The following is a 9,946-nucleotide window of genomic DNA, read 5'->3' as shown; positions in this document are numbered from 1 at the left end:
TCCAAGGATATAGAATAATGTTGATTGGGGACCACTCCAAGGATATAGAATAGTGTTGATTGGGGACCACTCCAAGGATATAGAATAGTGTTGATTGGGGACCACTCCAAGGATATAGAATAGTGTTGATTGGGGACCACTCCAAGGGTTTAGAATAGTGTTGATTGGGGACCACTCCAAGGGTTTAGAATAGTGTTGATTGGGGACCACTCCAAGGATATAGAATAATGTTGATTGGGGACCACTCCAAGGATTTAGAATAATGTTGATTGGGGACCACTCCAAGGGTTTAGAATAGTGTTGATTGGGGACCACTCCAAGGGTTTAGAATAGTGTTGATTGGGGACCACTCCAAGGGTTTAGAATAGTGTTGATTGGGGACCACTCCAAGGGTTTAGAATAGTGTTGATTGGGGACCACTCCAAGGGTTTAGAATAGTGTTGAAATAGCAGAACAAACAACATTCTTAAAACATCAACATTATTCAATGCTGCTAGACAATGTTGTCGAACAGTCTAAATCAATATCAAGGTTTACCATCAGTTAGTGAATGTGTATAATATTTTATCTTTATTCATATTCCTTGTCTTCCATTTGAAAGACACCGTCACCCTTTACCACACAAACCTCTCTGCAATGTCACAGCGACAGAAAACACATCTTTCTAACCCATATAAGGTAGCTTGAGGGATGTATGTGACAAAAAGAGACAAATAATGTTTCCCTTACAGTGTCTTGGGTCCAATATGGGTACATAAGTTATTGAAGGCTACTTACATCACAATAGCACTGCTTTTTGCTATCACAAGGATACTGGACAGATAGCGTTGAGTATGACGTGCTTGCAGTTGCAGTTGAGATGAATGTTGTGAGCTTTCTGGTACACTAAAATATGAGTCTGTCAAGGATGAAACACTACCAATGGTACAAGAGCAATCAACCAACAAGAGAACGTCACAGTAATACTTGGGTGAAAACACTTTTTTAATACAAGATTTCAACATACAGTGTCTAGTGGCATAAATAAAACAATGCTATTAAACACAGAAGAAGAAAAATGCATTTTCACCATGCATTATTTACTCAAGCATTCATACATACGTACAACCCTCTTTTCTAGGTTGTAAGTTCCCTGTGGTCAAGGACAATTGTCAGGCTTTTCCGACCGCTACCAGATGTAAACAAACAATCCTCTGCATTTAATCAGTCTATTTATCATCCCTCTATTTCCCCTCCTCCCTTCTTCCCCATGTGGTGACTTACAGAGAGGCATGTCAATTGAACGTCTGTCTGATGTATGGCAATGTGTTAAGCCAAGCCAAATATAATTTTCACTGTGCTGTAGTTCGGCAACCATTTTGTTTGTTTTTTTGCCGAACCAGAGGAGTCCCATTTGTATTGGGAAGGTGGTGGGGAAACAGGTATTTCAATAACAAAATGACATATAAATGAAGGACGAACACAGTACAGACTGCCCCTCTGAAACCCTTATTGTAAGTATTATAATCATCATCATCACTATTACTACTGCTACTATCATCGTCGTACTAATTCACTCATGAAAAATAAAAAATAAAAACGAAGACGACATATTCTCTACAGCAATCAAAATAATAATGTAGTAAAAATCTGCACCTTGCCAGAGCTAAGGAGGTTTTCAGTCAGTGCTGCTTGCTGTGTATGAATGCATGCATTTCTAAGGCTGATTTGATTTGACACACACACACACACGCCATTCCCTACATTTCAAATGGGCGGAGAAAAAAAAAAAAGGAAAGCTAATGAAAGAAAAATCAACAACACAAATGTATGATACACAAGACATGACCTTCTGTGGTCCGAGATGCCGTACCTAAACTGAAAGGCAGCTATCTGGAATTGTGGTCCGAGATGCCGTACCTAAACCGAAAGGCAGCTATCTGGAATTGTGGTCCGAGATGCCGTACCTAAACCGAAAGGCAGCTATCTGGAATTGTACAGAAGCTAATGGGATGGGGGGGCATTCCTCCATCGGCTTAAACAAAACATAAAAGGTTGATACAGCCTAACGTGTATCCCTCAGGACAGCTATCGTGTTCTAAATGAAAAGAACAATGTGTTTTTATTGATTCCGTATCCTTTGCAATACCGTTGCTAATAACTGAAATGTAATGCTGAAATGTAACTGAAATATAGAAATGTAACCCGACAGATAAGATATTCTGTCAACAAGGCATTTGAACCAGTTATAGTGAATGACTGCTATTTAACTTTTTTTTTTTTTTCATCTTTGGTTTCTTCTCCGTTAAGCTTTCACGCAATCAGACCATCATCTCCTCCTGATTTGAGTCAAATGGGACTAAATCCAAACTTGAGAAACACACGTCACTAACACTTTCACTTACATCATGTACGATTTTAACACATCATGTACGCTTGAGTGTGTTACACGTACTCATCTTAAGTTAGGATTTGACTCAGTGTAACTAAGCCTGATTATTTGCTAGCCTAATGAACTGAGCGCAATGAGGAAATGACTACGCCACTTAAAATATATATATTTTTTAAAAGGCCTCAAAAAAAGGACATTGTCCTTGTAGCATCTACTTACCTATTGTACAATGAATCTCACTCAAACATGGATAACATCTTCTTCAATCTCAGTAACATATATATTTCTTATTAATCAACTAACAACCCTATTGGGATAGATTGTCTAGGACTATTTTTGCAGTTTCTTCCTTGTCAGAAATCAATAGAGCTGAAGTGACTAGATGATCTGTGGACACAGAGGCAGAGTGGGTGAGGGGGTGTCAGCAAGTTATTTACATATAACCAATAAGGTGAGGGGGTGTCAGCAAGTTATTTACATATAACCAATAAGGTGAGGGGGTGTCAGGAAGTTATTTACATATAACCAATAAACTACATCTGTATTTCATGGCGGTGAGTGTGATGGACACATTGAACTGAAAGGAGATTTACAACATGTTAACCTTTTTTAATAGTTCGACGTTCCAGATCCAAAATGTTTTCATTCTAGTCAGATTAATAATACCAGTTTTATTACAAGGAGACATAATTATTCACCAGTTACTGTGACAGGAATCAGGGTCACAAATGTCTGACAGATTAGATAGATGGATACACGACTTGCTGAAACCTCTATCGACATAGACATATTGACTCATCAATACAAGAGGGAAGCATTAGAAAACCAATTATAACCGAAGCTCATCAATTCAAAATACATCTCTATATTAATAATGTACGGCAGCATCCCAAGACACACCACCCTAATCCACTCTGTTATATGTATTGATGATTCATTCATTCCAATACTTTTAGGACTTGAATTTCAAAACGTGTGAAGAAGGAAGAATGATCTGGATAAAGATGGACGGAGGTCGGCTTACATGATAAATGCACACTCAAAAAGCAAAACTTGGCATCCGGCAAAAAACAAACTATGTACTGTAGGTACATATTCATTATTATGTGAGTAGTTCATCATCACTCATTTAACCTGCATTGACCACTCACCACCACCGGACAGCACCTTACATTATTGCAAAAAGGGTCACTTTCAAAGTCAAAACTCATCAGCGAAGAACTTGAAAATTAAATAAAACGTGTGATTACATAAAATGGGTCATTCCGACTGTATAACAGGAAGTACATTTCAATGAGATAATATGCAATCAAAAACCAAAAAAAAAATCCCTTGAAAACAATGAGAAAAGGTATATAATGAAGAATCAATTCTCTACGCTAAGATTTTACAAATTGCAGTCAGTACACTATTCATGTATTTTTTCTTTTAAACAATTTGATGCTGTATCAAAAACTTTGTAAAAAAATTAGATAGAGATTTTATCAACCATTTTTTTTCAGTGTTTTCTAGTCATCTTGTTATTGGGACATTCCCATGTCTTTCTTTCTCGCCCTCTAACTTTCCTCCCCTCCTCTCAACAATTACCTTTGAGTTGTGAATAAATGTATCCCTTTCAGGACGTTCTCAATCACTCTCAACAGCACTAAACTGTTTCCCGCATAAAATGTGAAAACAAGAGCATCATCACTACATACAAAAATAATAACCCCTTGTCTAAAATAAACTGCAGGAGGCTTTTTCCAAATCTGATTTACACAAACGTTTTTGAACTAAAAATACACTTCATATTATTTCAACAGGCCGATCCATCGTTATTTACAGAAGACACTTGTCGCATCACCATAAAGGCAAAATGGCATTCAAATTGTCAATGTTATGATCATATTCAGATAATGATTCTCAGTTTAACCCATTTTGAATAAGAATAATAAAAGGGGCTTTGTATTGTGTTTTTATTTCCCTCTTGAATGATTTTGGGTGGCTTCGGGAAACTCGGGCAAAGTAAAAACAATACATCTGGTAATAACCAGGCCAGGGTAACCATCTGGTAATAACCAGGCCAGGGTAACCATCTGGTAATAACCAGGCCAGGGTAACCATCTGGTAATAACCAGGCCAGGGTAACCATCTGGTAATAACCAGGCCAGGGTAACCATCTGGTAATAACCAGGCCAGGGTAACCATCTGGTAATAACCAGGCCATGGTAACCATCTGGTAATAACCAGGCCAGGGTAACCATCTGGTAATAACCAGGCCAGGGTAACCATCTGGTAATAACCAGGCCAGGGTAACCAGGCCTACCTACTGGGTGTACCGTTCCTTTCTGATCGGGGGGAAAAATAGATCCTGCAGGCTATTTCAGTCAGGAGTTCTGCTCCACCACCACCAAAACAATTATATCTATCTATCTATCTATCTATCTATCTATCTAACAGAACATCTTCCAGATATACAGTTTAAAAACAAAAATAATAAAACAAACAAAACAGAAAACTTTTTTTATACTAATTTCTAATTATTTTTTAGGCTAACTTTGTTATGCTCATCTAGACATTGTGTGAATAAGGGTAAAAACATACAATTAGTGTTAAAAGGCAAACCTTATTGAAACCAAACAGCCACCGCCACTGTGTTGTCTGGCTGTCTGCAGGGTTGTCCCAGATCAATATGATTACGTTGTGTTTATTTTCATTCATATAACTCTTCTCTCTCTCTATTAAAAACATTTTTGCCTGCAGTATGTTTGTTTATTGTCCTCTTGCATTATTCAAGATAAAAGAAGATTAAAAGGCAAGTAGTTTGATCTTAAAGTCAGTCAAAAACAGAAGAAAAACAGAACCAAAGACACAAAATAAAACAAAAGGCCATTTAGTTTCAAAAGGAGAAAAAAAAGCGCTGGGACAGGAGGGGTGTGTCTTCCCAAACTAGCTGTTCAGCTGTAGCCAATGAGACGACGAGAGACTGAATAGTGTCATTGTTGTGGTTACTGTTGCCGAGGCTACCACCTAGTTCTCCCTCCCTCACATCTTTCAACTTCAACTCAGCCTTGATCAGATCAGCCCAAAACCCTCCCAACCCAAAATGTCCAAAGTTCATTACCACTTTGCAGAGGCTCTATTCTCCTCCTCCAAACAGACAACACTGGTGTGAGACGGTTACAAGTCCCCCTGCTTCCCCTCTCCTCCTCTGGAGGAGCCAGCTAACCTTAGGGGGGCACGTAGGGTGGTGGGGATCTGTAGGGGGTCATGTTCTTTGGACGAGAGCCTTTACCTTCCATGGGGACGGTGAAGGGGGGCGGGGGCTGGTAGGGGGGGGCGTTGGGGTCCTCGTCCCTCAGAGCCGTGTACTCCCCCAGAAGGTCCTGGTTCAGGGGGGTGGTCTCTGGACTGGCCATGTTGGGGTACTCCGGCGGGGGCAGTGGGGGTTTCTCCTCCTGCAGGATGAGGGGCATGGAGGAGGACGGAGGGGGCTTGGAGTCGTCAAGCTCGTCTGCAAAGATTATGGGCACCCCCTTCTTGATGAAGGTAGCCTGGTCCTCAATGGTCAGCTTGCCCTTGCGCTTCTTACGGTAGCAGATCATGGCGATGATGCCGGCGATCAGCAAGATAGCCGCCACCACCACTGCAGGGATGACCGTGTGGAGGTAGACGTCGTCGGTGCTCTGGCGTCCGGTACCCAGCGCCGGGGTGACGGCCGGGGGGATAGGAATGGTGATTTCCCCTGGCGGGACAAACATGTAATTCCGGCAGGCGGCCGTCCCTTTTACCTTGATGTCGATGGGTTTGAATTCAGGCTCCATGGTGGAGATGAAGGTCTGGGAGGGCCTTCCCTGGGCATCGGAGATCCTCCTGGACATGGTGTGGATCTGCTCCTTCGGGCATGGGTTCTGCTGGAGGCTGTTGTTGGTCCACTCCACCACGATGGACCCCTTGGTGATGTTCCTCAGGGTGACTGTGCTGCTGTTGCGGTCCCCGAACGAGTACGCCAGTTTCTTGATGAGCAGGATCTTCTTGTGGATGTCGTTGGTCACCTGGCGAGGTTCCCCGTGGAAGCGAGCTTGGAACAGGACCGGGGACTTATCGTTGGAAGCCCAGCGGTTCACACGGACCTCAATGGCGTCGATCGCATTCAGACCGCCCTTATCGGTGGCCTGCATGAAGTACTCGTGCTTCCCGACGTGGTTCGAGTCAGGTAGACCGTACAGCAGCTGGCTTGTGCTATTAAACTGTATCCAGGAATTATCTCCGACCACTTCGTTGTGGTTCATCCTCAATGTCAACCTCAGCTTGTCTGTCGTACCGTCCTCCTTGTCAAAGAACGTATCGGATGGAATTTTCACTTCAAAGTATGTGCCCACGAAGGCATTGACCTGATCAATGGGGTTGCGGAGATCTGGTTTCTCATTACTTGGGTCAGGCACGATGGACGAAGGAGTGGTGCGTCTGGCTGGTTTGGCAGTGGTGGTCTTGGGTTCCCTTGGCATCGGAGTGGTCTTCGGTCTCTTTGGTTTCTTGGTTGGCTTTCTGGTGGCGACTGTGGTGGGTGGAGGGAGTGTCGGTGTAGCTTCCACAACGGTATGCCTGGTCATCGTGGGTTGAATGGAGATGGTACTAGTGGACTCCATCACTCTGGTTGGCAGGGGTGCACCCTGAGTGGGAGTGTGGGCATAGGAGTCTCTGACACGGATCGTGGGCTTCATGGGCAAGGGCACAGGCCCTCTCATGGGTGGGGCAGAGCTGTCTGTGGGGGCAGCAATGGCAGGTGACGACAGGGTTGGTACAATGCGAACAGGGGGCTCGACGACAGACGTTGGGGGAGGCAAAGCTAGAACAGGAGTAGGGGTATTGTTGAGCTGGCGCCTCACCCGTTTTGGAATATGAGGCTTCTTGTTGGCGATGTGCCAACCGACGACCGGATATCCCAACTGAGCCGACATAGTGCCCTTTTTAGCTGGTGCCTGGACGCTGCTAATGTTAGGGACGTTACTCTGGTCCAGGGAACAGCCCAGCTTCCAGGATAACAGGGCTCCGTTCTCCACCACCTTTTTAGCATTTCCCGGTCCGGCCATGAAGGCGGACATGTCGAACAATCTGTTGTTGACCACGGGAAGTATCTTCATGTGCTGGAGCGCCACGCCAGAGAACTTCCTCATCTTGCCAAGCAGCTCCACCCTCTGTCTGGAGCTCATCTTAGTCAGGTCGGCGTCCAGAATCACCGTGAGCACCGTCACCGGCTCCTCGTTGCCACAGACGAACGGCTGGGCCTCGTTGTTGGATGCTGACTGGATCGGGTCGGTGTCAGGGTGCTCATCTGGGTGCACCTCGATGGAGAAGATGTCCTGGCTGCCGTTGGATGTGGAGACGGTGATGTAGTGGACACCCTTGTCCTCCCCCAGCGGTAGACCCTGTAGGACATTGGTCTTCCAGTCCCAGTGAAGCCATTCTGGTAGCGTCTCCTTGCCTGACTCAGTTATCTGGAAGAAAACAAAGATAAACAGAGTTGATCAGTCTCTTTTGTTTCAATTAATCATTTAAAACAACAACAACATGAAAAATAATACGTTTATGCCCACAACATTTACAATTTCTGTTCTACTCACAGCATGACTGTTTCTTTGATTGTGTGACTTGTTTAGAATTCATTAAAGCTGCACTATGCAGGAATCGCTCCGCCATTTCCTGGTTGGTAAAATTCTAATAGTTCGCCTATTTTCAGTTTATGTGATAAAACAAGCAAGTATAGAGTAGAGAACCATTGTATCATCTAAAACGCTGTGAAACATATTTTCCATAACCAAAAATATTGTATTTTCAGTTGTTTGAAGCTTGTGTACAAAACCGAAAGTAAAAGACGCAAAAATTAAGAACGGGAAGCATAGAAATAGCGCACATAGAACAGATCTACCGCTTCTTAGACTTGCTTTCAATGAGAATGACAGATCTTTAACTCCCATTTCTATGTGAATTTGGTCAGTCGCCCCCACAAGTTACATATTGCAGCTTTAAATGATTGAGAAGAAAATAATAGGAGACCTTGTTTGTTTTTTATCTTTTGGGTTTATAAATAATAGGAGATCTAGCCAGTTATAACTGTAATGATAAATAGATCTGAAACTTGTATCTCATTATGGTAAATGGTGAAATAAGTATAGCCAGTTATAATTGTAATGGCTTAGCAGATAATAACAAAAGAAGAACAATATTTACATGGCTCAAAGAGAAGGAATATAATATCTATTGTTTACAGGAAACCCATTCAACAATTCTAGATGAAGTTGCGTGGAAAAAGGAATGGGGGGGGGGGGCGAAATATACTTCTCCCATTGGCAAAGAAACTCAAAAGGGGTGATGATATTAATTAACAGTAATTTCGATCCGAATGTGCTAATTGTCCAAATAGATACGCAAGGTAGATGGATTATTTTAAATATGTTATTGGACCATAAACAGATATGGCTCATTAACCTTTACGGAACAAATAATGATGATCCACACTTCTTTGACAATATATATGAATAAATTATCAATCCTGCAAGCAATTCAAGACTCTATTATTATGGTGGGAGATTATAATAACGTTTTAAATAGCTCAATGGACCGTAAAGGAAATCACACTACAAACAATCACCCTCACGCTATTAAGAAAATCATGAATGTCATGGATACATTAGAACTAGTAGATATATGGAGGCTTAAATATCCTGATCTAGTGAGATATACATGGCGGAGACTCAATCAAGCAAGTCGTCTTGACTTCATTCTTATGTCATTCTCGTTGGCACCAAAAGTTTAAAAGTGTTGATAGGGGACAGAATGCGGTCGGACCATCATATAACTGGCATATACATTACTCTTACTGAATTTCCACGTGAGCGAGGATATTGGAAATGTAATCAAAGCCTATTGGATGATAACATGTTTTTAACTAGGACAGAATAATTTATAACTGATTTTTTCCGACATAACATAGGTACAGCAAATCCCTTTATTGTATGGGACACCTTTAAATGTGCCTTTAGAGGCCATGCAATTCAGTACTCATCTCGAAAACAAAAGCAATTTAGGTCAAAAGAGTCCACACTAACAAAGGAAATAGAAGGTCTAACAGAACAGATAGATGGCAATAAAAACTGTAACATAGAGGCTCAGAATAAATTAGAGGAAAAACAAAAATAAATGGAGGAACTTAAGAAAGATCAAGTGTAATATATTATAAAAAATTAAGTAAACTGGATGGAATATGAGGAAAAATGCACCAAATTATTTTTTATTCTTCAACATAGGAATGCTACCAAAAATAATTTACTGAAACTGGTTACAAATTACGGAGTCACCCATGATTCACCAAATTATATTTTGAAGGAGGAAACAAAGTACTTTAAGCATATGTGTTCGTTTCAGTCGCCACCATCTCCTAATTGTAGAGATTTTTTTTCTACTGACAATGTAAAATTAACAGCCATACAGAAAGACTCACGTGAAGGTGAAATTACAGAGGAGGAACTTCTGGATGCAATTAAATACTTTAAGTCCGGGAAAACTCCAGGGTTGGATGGCATACCAGTCCAGGTA

At 41.8% G+C, this 9,946-nt stretch overlaps 1 pseudogene across 1 annotated transcript in view; it reads right to left on the bottom strand.

Annotated features, from left to right (window-relative positions):
* Positions 1 to 4,905: 4,905 nt before the first annotated feature.
* LOC311138546 (dystroglycan 1-like) overlaps positions 4,906 to 9,946 on the bottom strand; it is a 28,396-nt pseudogene continuing 23,355 nt past the window's right edge. The window contains exon 2 of the transcript in view: positions 4,906 to 7,848. The product of the transcript in view is annotated as a dystroglycan 1-like (transcript). The remainder of the gene's footprint in view (positions 7,849 to 9,946) is intronic.

This window comes from Coregonus lavaretus (genome assembly GCF_964263955.1).
Source record: "Coregonus lavaretus genome assembly, chromosome: 12".
NCBI classification, from domain to species: Eukaryota; Metazoa; Chordata; class Actinopteri; order Salmoniformes; family Salmonidae; genus Coregonus; species Coregonus lavaretus.
The sequence above is the reverse complement of the archived record's forward strand: the minus strand, read 5'-3'. Positions and strand labels throughout refer to the sequence as shown.